Below are 12,808 nucleotides of genomic sequence, written 5' to 3' on the forward strand. Positions count from 1 at the left end.
GCTGCATTTTTGTTGATCACTATTTCTTATTTCCAATTCATTTGGAGGAAGTGTTTATTTGTTTTTGTTCAGCAAAGAGTTGTGTATTGTTGAATACATAACTTCATTCTCAAGGTACAATTGAAAGAGACATTCAAGTCACTTCTATACACACTTACCCAAATTTTTAAACATGAACCTGGAAAGTGGATCAAGGATTATTCCAAACTAATGTCTGTTGAAGTTTCCTTCTTCCGATTATCAAATAATTTATACCATATGCCATGTTTATACAAGACTATGGTAATTTTTAAGTAACAATGGCCTCATTTTACATAGAAAAATAGACTATATTAGATATTGTGAACAGTTTCTTCTCCTGTGTAGTTCATATACACAGACACATAAACACACACACATGCACACACACACACACACACACACACACACACACACACACACGTATAAACATATATATATACCTTAAACAAGATGACAGGTGGAAGGTAATCAATGTACATACATTAAACTAAATATGCATATACTATACATCCTCTCCCTAGACATGGAAACAAGTTTCTAACAGAATTGTGTATTTAAAATAATATATATATCCATCTCACCTTTAACAGCAGGTGATATGGAAAAGAATATGACACACAAACTCTGGTATTGCCAAAATTTAAAACAAAATGCAGCTGTAACCAAAGGAGACCAGCTGAAAATTCAAGAAATATTAATTACTATCTCACAGAGTGTAAAATCAAACTCCAATAATGAAGATGTATGTTATATTATTAGTGAGAGGAGTAAGGCTGCAAGCCGGCAGAATCGTTAGCACACCAGGCAAAAACCTTAGTGGCATTTTGTCCACCTTACCATTTCTGAGTTCAAATATCTGCAAAGGAATTTCAACCTTTCAGGGCTGATATAATAAGTACCAGTTGAACACTGGGGTCAATGTAATCGAATTATCCCCTCCCTCAAAATTGCTGGCCTTGTACCAAAATTTGAAATCAGTTTTAATGATAGGAGTATTTTGTATATAAACAATACTCTTGTATTGAGGCTTCAGCCACATTAGAACCATTTCGCACAGGTTTCCAGTTTAGAACCATAGCCTGCTTATATCTTTATAAAAGGCATGACACCTCCAAGAACTAGCAATATTACCTCTCTTATACCAGCTCACTGCCATCTATATCGCAGCTACCATTTCACCATACTCTTTGTCTTCCATTGAGTGCAGTGACAAGCTATTGATGCAGGTACTAAACTCTGCTAGTGTCTTCAGTCTACTTACTACTCACCCTGGATGGTTTTGCAGTTTGAAAGCTGAACACATTTCTTAGAAATGAGTAGCATTTATCCATTCAAATTCATCAAAAGTCAAATTCCGCTTCGTTGTTATGTCATACTTCTTCCACCGAAGCCAATGAAATGGCTTTTTTTTGCTTCTTGTCTTAGAGTAGATGCCTTTAGCTCTGACAATGTAATTTTCATGTTTCCATTGAAGAAACATTCTAGTGACAATCTCCTTCCTAGCACATCAGATATGATGCTTTTCCTAATTGCCTCCTCATTGATAGGTTGAGACTGTTTATCACTGTAGATAATCTACACAGTCATAGGCTTGGGAGCAGGAGGTGCAGGGGTGCAAGTGCTCACCTTAAGATTTTAGATGGGGGGGTGCAATGAAATTGGTTTGAACATATTCTTAAAGATCTTCATCAGCAAAATGAACAAGAAACTGTTTTGGACTGATTTGAAACCCTACTTTTCAATCATTGGATTTAACTGATTTGAATGATGTACAAGTATAATAATAATAATAATAATAATAATAATAATAATAATAATAATAATAATAATAATAAAAACAACGATAATAAAAGCAACGATACTCTGGGACTATAATTTTCAGACGGATTGTGTAATCGAACACCGTCGACCAGATATGGTCATATTGAATAAGAGAGACAAATACTGTCAGATCATTGATGTAGCCATACCAAATGAGATGAATGTTGTGAGTAAAGAGGTTGAAGGAATCACCAAGTACTCCGAATTGAAAGTGGAAGTGGCAAAACTATATGTAACGCGAGAGGGTAAGGCAACTGGAAATCCTATGCAAGACTGATGTCTTGCAAAAAGCAGACTTATTGGGCACAGCGCACATCTTAAGGAAAGTATTATCTGTCTAATGTCCTTGTTGTGATTTGACAGATGACTAAAGACTCCAGTGCATTTTTACCTACACTGTGTTATGAAGGAATAACAATAATAATAATAATAATACAAAAATCAGCATTGCTTGGAAGTGCAAGAATTCTTTGTAGGGTTCTTGAAGCATGACCAGTAAACAAGTATCACCATCATACCCAGCGAAATAAGCTGAGAGTTTTCATCAAATAATAATAATAATAATAATAATAATAATAATTATTATTATTATTATTATTATTATTATTATTATTATTACTACTACTACTACTACTACTACTACTACTACTACTACTACTACTACTACTACTACTACTACTATTATTATTATTATTATTATTATTATTATTATTATTATTATTATTATAATAATAATAATAATAATAATAATAATAATAATAATAATAATAATAATAATAATAATAATACCTGTGTTTTGATAATAAGGTTGAAAAAATTTATCTTGTTTGTAAAATATTTTGGACCTGAGTTTGCACCACCAAAGCAAATTTTATTTCAGCACTTATGAATGCAGCCTATTTAGGCTGATCATACTGATAGCATAAATTTGTGGCCAGTGTAGCTGACCACTTTGAATTGTGGGCAACCTATGCTATCCCTATCTGCTGGCTTACAGAATACTCTGTTTAAATAAGATCTTGATGACCCAATCTCATTTGTCCATGTCCAAATTGGTGCTCCAGGAAATCCAGTCAGTGCTTGTCAGCCAGTTGGCAATGACTGAGCAGGTTTATGAGGATTTCATACATTCCTTCCCAATCAGCCATCTCTCCAAACAATCCAGAAGTACATCCAATATGGTGTTCTTATCACCTACTATCACTAAAGAGCAGGAAATTCCAAGAAAAATTTCCAGATGTCTGAAGAAATCTTGCTGCTCAAACCTAGGCCTGAAATATTGAGCTGATTCCACTATGATACCGGTAAAAGGTTGCCTGCTCATGAAGTCACCCTCACCACTTACTTTGGTGTTGTCATTAGTCTTGATGTTGTTCTTGCTGTTGTTATTGTTGTAGCTGCTGTTGCTTTCGTTGTTGCTGCTGGTGTTGTTTTTGCTTGAGTGATTAGAAACATAGTCTTTCCCGCTGTCAGTACCACTGTTAATATTATTGATGTTGGTATTGTTCTTTTGTGCAAATGTTCTCTCCTGAAGCCAGTAGTGGTATGAAAAGTTTTTCTTGTTATTTCTTTGCTGGATTTGATAGTGGGCATTAGTGAAATCATAATTACAAATGAGAAAAAAATATCAGACGACATCAGGCACAATTTGGCAGTCCACTTCTTCACCCAATGAAGTAGGAAATCTTTATTTAAAGTTTTAATGATAATGTACAACAGTAAACAAGTTTTTTTCAACAGAGTTTAATCAAGGGAAAGGTATTCAATGCATGTTTTAGAATTTATTCAATGCATGGTTTAGAATTTAACTTATCAAAGTTGAAGTTATATTATGTTTTCATTGACACAACAGAGTGAAAGCTAAATGTTAACCCTTAGCATTCAGATTATTCTGTTGAATATAATGTTTATTTATTCACACTCTTTTGAATTAATCATGCATTATCTTGTAGCTTTTGGATTTCAATGATGTGATTGCTCAGTTTTAGAATGACATTGTAAGGTTGGTGTGAGTAGCTGAATCTGGCCAGTTTGAAGATAAAACAGGTAGAATCTTTTGGCTGGATTAAATGCTAAAGGTTTAAATGAATAAACAAGCACACCACACACACACACACACACACACACACACACACACACACACACACACACACACACACACACACACACACACACACACACACACACACACCACACACACACACACACAGGGCTCTAGTACTTACTGTCAAACAAAATTTGCTCCAATATGTCCAACACAAATGATAAAAAAAAGCAAATAATGGTCTCAAATTTTGGAACAAAGCCAGTAATTTTAGAGGGAGGGGCTAGAGAATTGCACGAACCCCTCTACTTAACTGGCACTTTATTTTGTGGAACCAGGAGGGATGAAAAGTAAAGGTGTCCCCAGCAGGATTCAAACTAAATTTGTTGAGAGCCAGAACAAATGCAGCAAAGCCTTTATTCCGACATTCTAAAGATTCTGCCAATACCAACAACAACAGCATCTTTAAGGATATATCTGTTATGCAATCAAAGACTTTCTCTTCACATCTCCCACAGGCTTTTCTCTCTTTGGATTCCTCCTTTTTACATCTCCAGCATTTTTTACTGTACTTTTAGGTGACCTTTATTTTTGCAGTGAAAGTAGGTGTACATATACATGTAGAAGTGTTTAACAAATTACCGTTATGAGATGAGGATGGAGGTTTGTCAAAGGGCAAAGATCATTAATTCATTGTATTAGCAGCTCAAGTATGTATGTATATTATCCCTTAAGGTAGACATTAGAAATTAAGCTGTACAAGTCTCTAAATGTGTTTAATTATAAAAATTATGTAATGCATGTTAATATTCAGTTACCTATTTTAGCTACGAAACATTGTATATATGTGAGCTCGTCTAACAAATTAGCCGCATTTGGTGGAGATGCATTATCTAAGTACAAAAACAAATCTTCCATTGTTTTACTTTGATCATCTAATTATGATTTGTAACAGTATTTCTAAAGCATTTGAATGCCAGATCAAGTGTTTGCATAATAAAGGGTAATATTCAAAGTGAAATGTTGATTGCCAATGGGACGAATATAGTTACTATTTAGCACAATCATTAATAAATAGCATGCACTTGACTGGACTATGAATAGGGGTCATGTGTATGTCTTCCAATAACTGTTTGGAATTTGATTGTCTTAAACAGAGAAAGAAAGACTGGTTGAAGAAGAAGTAGTTGTTAGCAAGAATCAAATATCATTTAAAGTAGACCCTCGAGAAACATAACAGGTGAAACACCTTAATAACTGGACAATAGTGACAAATTATAACCAAATATTCTTTTCCATTCAAGTGCGGCCTTCTTGATTATCGGAGATCAGAAAGTTTGATAATAATCCAGCATCCATGGGAATAGGAGATCTGATCGGAAAACTGATGGCTAACTGTTTGTTGATCCGTGAGGGATATACAATGTAATCCAGTGTTTGGCCATGTGTGGGATCAGCTTCACTCCCGACATTTCCTTTGAGAGGCAAATCAGCTTCAGTGATTCTATTGTAAGCATTTCTTAATCCGCTTTTATTTAGCAATAAATGATTCATATCTGTCACATAGCTTTACAGTCGGTCAGTCGGGTGTACAAAGGCCACAGCAAATGACTTTAACCCTCAGCTTTTCATTGGTCACTGCTAACAGAAAAAGAGCTATAAAAATCCTACTTATTCTCTTGTGCCTTTTGTCTTGCTAAGATATGATGCGGCATTCTAGAAGTGTGTTTTCGCAAACAATGTTGCCATTGTTTTTCATGGCTGACTTGCAGAGTATTAGTTGAGATATTTTATGCTTTCTTTTTATAGATGCTTTCTTTCTCTATGAATTCAGTTCAAGGAAAAATTCTCTGGAAATGGTAATTTTGTGAGCCTTCATTACTTTGGTTGCTCTGATTACTTATGACTGATGACATGACATGTAAAAGCATTTATGATCAGAGAGAGTGAAAGTAAATAGCAACAGCAATGATAATAGTGATGTTAGTAGTAGTGGTCCTAGTGATGATAGTTATAGCTATGATAATGATGATGATGATGATGATGATGATGATGACGACCATAATTTTCATTATCATTATTATTATTGTCAATATCATTATCATCACGAATTTCATTGAATTAGTCACTACTGCTTTGATTACTGAGATTGGTGATGATAAAGATGATGATGTTGATCATGATATTATTGTTAGTTGGCATGGATATCACTAGTGATGATGCTAAAGGTGAATGATGATGATGACAGCAGACGTGGTGGTGGTGGTGGTGGTGGTGGTGGCAGATTGTTGGTGGTGATATGGATGATAATCATCATCATCATCATCATCATTATCATCATCATCATCACCATTATCATCATCTTCAATTGAACTTTTCAATCAGATTTATTTTAATGCTTGTGTGGATTGGATGGGTTTTTCATAAGCATATTGGTACTTGGTATGATCGATCATTCACCATCTTGCAAGAAAACCATAAAATACTGAGACTTTATATTCCTCAGTCCTTCATTACTCAAAGCACTTCATTCAATGTCTCTCACTATCTTCTTTTGTCATACAGAGGTATTTTCTAACGATAGCCTTCATAATACTATTCATTCATTGCGTCACACAGACATTTCTTGATATATTGAAAGATGTTGTTAGTTCCATGTTTAAACTCACTTATACTTTGTCTTACATTGAAGAAAACATTGCATATCCAACAAATTTTGTCCAAAGCAATTTTTCTTTAAACTCCATATATATAATTCACTTTCACTTCTAATGTCTCCCAACCATGCAGCATTACACTTCATACTCGTACTCTGGCAATGATAAGAACGAACACACTGATAAGGATGATGATGATGATGATGACTATTACAACCATTATGACCATGTTAGTGATGGTTTCAGATTTTGGGGGAGGGGTTAAGTGGATTACATCAGCCCTAGTACTTGACTAGTATTTATTTCATTGACCCCTGATAGATGAAAGACAAAGTTGACCTCAGCAGAATTTGAACTCAGAACATAAAGACAGACAAAATTCTCATTTCTTTATTGTCCACAAGGAGCTAAACATAGAAGGGACAAACAAGGGCAGACAAAGGGATTAAGTCAATTACATTGACCCCAGTGTGTAACTGGTACTTAATTTATCGACCCCGAAGGGATGAAAGGCAAAGTCGACCTCGGCAGAATTTGAACTCAGAACGTAATGGCAGACGAAATACCACAAAGCATTTCGCCCAGCGTGCTAATGTTTCTGCCAACTCACCGCCTAAAGACAGACAAAATTCTGCTAAGCATTTTGCCCTGCATGCTAACAATTCTGTTAGCTCACCACCTTATAATAGATAATAATAATGGTCAGGATTGTATAATATGTATTTGTATTACGTTTATAAAAGTGAAAGGCAGCCCATAGATGTTTCTTTACATGCCATTATTTATAGTTCTATTTAAGGTGGCGAGCTAGCAGAATCATTAACATACTGGGCAAAATGCTTCGCGGTATTTTGTCTGCAGCTATGTTCTGAGTTCAAATTCTGCTGAAGTCAACTTTGTCTTTCATTCTTTCAGGGTTGATAAATTAAGTACCAGTTGAATACTGGGGTTGATGTAATCGATTAGTCCCCCTCCCACAAATTTCAGGCCTTTGTGCCTATAGTAGAAAGAATTATTCATAGTACTATTTGCTTATAGTTTTATGTGCTTATAGTTCTTTGTTCCAAAAGAGAATTGTTTTATGTTCTTGTGAGGAGGTATAAATTCTTATAATGTCAACTGTGTGCGTTTATGTGTGTATACGTAAGTACACATGTGCACACACATGCACATGCATGTACACACACATGCGTGCACACACACATACATACGTACAGACACACACACACACACACACACACACATAAATTTCTCTGTCAGACGCATTTCTAATTGGAAATTCTCTGCATGTCCCTCTAGCATGTAAAATTTTGTAATTCCTACCAGCAAATGAAAAACGTGTAATGGTGAATAAATAAGGCAAAAAAAAAAATGTCCAATTTTCTGTTTTGTTACACATATCTAATTTGTTAGACATACAAATGAGAGAGAAAAGTATTCAATGCAAGTTTTAGAATCTATTAATTTATAAAAGTTGAGGTTATACAGTCTCTTCAATTACACAGCAAAGTGAAAGCTAAACATTAAATGAATAACCACACACACACACACACACACACACACACACACATACACACACACACATATACACACACACTTGTGTGCATAGGGCTCCAGTAGCTACTGTCAAACAAAACTTTCTCTAAAGACATTGCTTCACTCAAGGCTGTGAAAAATGATCCAGGCTAAATGTGCTGCACTGTGGGATAGAACTCTGACAGTTACATGGTTGTCAAACGAACTAAAGGTCTTATAAAATATATTAATATCCAAATCAGAGACAGAATAACAGACCTGCAGTACATTTGAACTCACCAACTCATGAACCAATTGTCCAATACTCAACCCAGAGGGCTACACTGTCTCTGCAACCCCCATCCATCCATCCTTCCATAAATGCATATACACATGTGTACATTTATATACATGCGTGCAAACATGCACCCATTCATGTGCACACACATGAAGTACACAAGAAGTAACATATACGGGTCATATTGACTGAAATTACTTTTTTCCTTTATCAAGTTAATCTTGTTAAAATTCTTTGTGTCAATATTGTGCTGCAAATACAAATCTGTTTTCATTGGCAAACCTTTCCGATTGGCACAATAATTACTATTCAAGATGGGTGCAAGGCTAATATCATGATTTTCTCGAATTAATTGTTACGACATCATTTTCTTTGCCAATTCTAACATTTCCTCGATGTCTGAGAGAGAAAGAAAGAGAAAGAGAGATAGAGAGAGAGAAAGAAAGAGAGAGAAAAAGAAGAGATTTTTACCAAGGCGTCAATATAATGATAGTCAAGACATACCAATTAGAGACACTGGAAATGCATCATTAGGATTTTAGGCATTAGACATTAGAATTGTCATCCAGAATTCTCCACAGGGAGTGTTAGAGAGCAAGTCAAATCAAGATAATTTCCAAGGAAGGGAGAATGCAGAGCTTATGACGTCTGCGTAATAAGTTCATTCTTATCAATTAAAGCTAATCAGAGAAAGCATAGTTTACTGAACCTCACTTCCTAACACTTCTGGTGAAAATTTTGGCCAGAGAAATCACATGAAATATGTCTCATATAGGAACTCTTCATAGCTTCTTATAACACCATCTGTGTCAACATTTGATGCAAATTACCAACTAAAATACCTCTATGTTGTCGGTCAGTCTCTCGATCAGCTAAAAAAGAAAAGTCAAATCTCTCTCTCTCCAGTCCCATCCATTGGTCTTAAATTAGTAAAGGAATCAATAATGGTAGTCCTAGATACCACTAAAATATAGGATGGTTATGGCTGGAATGTTTTCATCATTGGTGCTCTTATCAGTGGTCACTTGGGGGTAAAGAAAATAAAAACAACATCCGATGATAGAATTAGTTCCTAGGTTATATGACAACATTTTTGTCTCCATCCATTTAAGTATTTTATAAGCTAACAAAATAAATTGCAGGAAGTTTTGCTATTATATACACCTGCAACATTATGGGTCTTTATTATGTAGGAACAAAGTTATAGCATATGCCTTGGTGCTCCTGAAACAGCTGTCAAGATAAGACTTTTATGTAGCTTCTATTATTTACTTTATTTCGTTTTTCCTTTCTCTGCATTTTGTATTCCATGAAAATATATGCATTCAGCCTACTTGTGTTTATCTGACTTTCTGCTTTATATATATTATATATTATAGATGTATATTGAAATTGTTTCATGGATATTGATTTAAGATAGTCCTTTTCTTTGTATGTTGTTCAAGCATGTTGTTTATGAGATATACTGTTCCACTAATCTTTATTAGGCTTGTTTTGGATGTGCTATCATATTCATGATGTGATGTTGATTGGGAAACAACATATCTAGTCTTCTATGTTTAGTGCATTGTCAAAATATCCTTTTTGGAATAAGCTCTTTGTTATAAATACTATTTTGTAGCTATAAGTTATCACTATTCGTTTACTCCCATGTTCTTATTTGTGGTAATAAGTTGGTGGATTCGCAGGCAGTGTTTGTATTTTTAATGCTGTTGATGCCACTGGAATAAATGGTAATGTCTAGATATAAAAACAATAGTGATATCTACTTGGCCACTGATGATGGAAATCTACATATAATTGAAATCTAGAACATATAATTGAAAAGTTTGCTAAACAACCACATGATTCTCAGTTTGATTCCACTGTGTGGTAACTCAACAAAGTGTCATCTACTTCATTCTTGGATTTCCAAGGGAAATTTAGACAAGAAAAAAAAAAAAACTGATATATATATATAAATATATATATATCTGTAATCACCATTTGTGCATAATATTAAATATATACACACCTTTGAAAGGTAGATGCATTTTGCTTGTCTTAGAACATTTCAATGCTGTGCACCCATTTGTCATTTGCTAAGATGGAATTCATGATTCTATAATTATTAGATAGGGAATAATATATTGATTTCAAATTTTAGCACAAGGCCAGTAATTTTGTTGGCGGTGTAAGTTGATTATATCGTCCCCAGTGCTCAGCTTATTTTATTGACCCCAAAAGGATGAAAGGTAAAGTCAACCTTGGTGGAATTTGAACTCAGAACACAAAGACAGGTGAAATGTTACTAAACATTTTGCCCAGCATGCTAATGATTCTGCCAGCTCACTGTTCTTGAAAAAGGAATAATAAATTAATGTATCTGTTTTTCTCATGAGTCATTGCTGTGATGGTGTTCCTTCTGCATTAATATAAATTGAATTTTTAACACAACATATGTACGAAGAGATTTTCTCTTAGATAAAATCTATAGCATCATGCCTTTCAACTGTGTATATACATTTAGTTTGGAATGATACACAATGGTGATTTTAATTTAATGCTTCACTGTGTTCACTGAGATTACACACACACACACACACACACACACACACACACACACACACACATGTTATTATCATCTTCATTTAATGCTTGTCTTCCATGCTAGTATGAGTTGAATGGTTTGACAAGAGCTGGTAAGCCAGAGGGTTGTGCCAAACTGGGATCTCTCAATGACGATGTAAATTTTATATAATCAAGGTATCATTGGCCTGAAGAGTAGCTTGTGGACCACTCCTCATTTGGATAATTAGTACTTCTGAGGTTCCACTAGCCATGAAACATACGTAGCCTGGATTTTATCTACTTCATTCCCAAATTTTGGGATGTGTGTGTGTGTGTGTGTGTGCACGTGCACGCGTGTGTATTGACATGCAGACACATATATGCTTATTCTCACACATGCACATACACACTCCTACACGCACGCACACACACATACACATGCACACACACACACATACATACACATACACACACAAATGCACACACATACAAACACACACATCTCATTACATTAAACCAAATTATACACAGGATCAATCAACAAACCCGTACAAGGTACAAAGTTGATTTCTAACACATCTATTGATCACAAGTATAAATTACACGAACGAAACTTTGTGTAACGACAGAATGAATCACCAACTGCTAACATATGTACATGTATACTTGGCCTTGCTAGTAAATGTTTAAGTGTCAATCAGGAAAAGATAGGATTTTCAAGCAAAGAAAGCAATCAACTAACATGCATTTTACAAATACAGTCTGCGTGTGGAAGAGTAAAAATTCGAACTTGTAACATGTATCATTGTTGTTATGTTCATTCCGGTGAGAGAGAGCTTTGTTACTTTGTCAGAAATCATCTCCTTCCTTTTAGGTAGAATTTTACTAATATAAAAGAAGTCCACGATCATGATCATGGTAAGAATCATTGGTGGGTTAAATGTAACCAATCAGAGAATGGCGTTTGGATCCACCGAGTCATTAGATGAGTGGAGAACGATATCAGTGTGAAAATAAAATTAAAATTAAACCCTGTATATGAGAGGTGTGGCTCTGTGGTAAGAAGTTTGTTTTCCAATGACATGGTTCTGGGTAAAGTCCCACTGTGTGACACTTTGGGCAAGTGTCTTCTACTATAGCCTCAGGTCTTGTGAGTGGATTTGGTAGACAGAAACTGAAAGTAACCTCTGTGTGTGTGTGTGTGTGTGTGTGTGTGTGTGTGTGTGTGTGTGTGTGTGTGTAGGCATGTATTCATGTTTGTCCACCATCATTATTTGACAACCTCTGCTGGTTTGTTTACATCCCTGTAACTTAACAGTTCAGCAAAAGGGGATAATAATATAAGTACTAGGTGCAAATGAAAAGATTCAGTACTGGGGTCGATGTGTTTGACTAAAAGCCTTCAAGGTGGTGCACCACAGTGGCTACAGTCCAATGACTGAAACAAGAGAAAGATAAAAGAGAAAACAAAAAATAACATATATAACAAGTTAAATAGTTCATGGGTCTTGAATACAATCAATCTACTAGAAAAACAGATGTTTATGAGTAAGAAAATAAAGAAGGAACTGAATGCATCATGCTTCATTCTCATGTTTAGTATTTTGGTTAACATGTTTTGCATCCTAAAAATCTGAAAATAAATTGCAATAGAAACTGGAGTTGACAATAGCGAAATCCCAGTTTCAGAATTTATGGGAGCAACTGTCTTTGAAGATTCATATTGTCATTGAATGTTCGAAATGAGGAGTAGACAAACAGTCAACAACTAATGAAGGGTTGTTCTCTGTGTTTACTTGTTCCTGTTTTCCATATTTTCTCTCATTGTTTGCATACTTTTTTTCGTATTTCATGTTGTTTACGCAGATGGTGATGTTCTGTACCCATAAAAGCATATATATA

Source organism: Octopus bimaculoides, chromosome 10 (genome assembly GCF_001194135.2).
Source record: "Octopus bimaculoides isolate UCB-OBI-ISO-001 chromosome 10, ASM119413v2, whole genome shotgun sequence".
Classification (NCBI taxonomy): domain Eukaryota; kingdom Metazoa; phylum Mollusca; class Cephalopoda; order Octopoda; family Octopodidae; genus Octopus; species Octopus bimaculoides.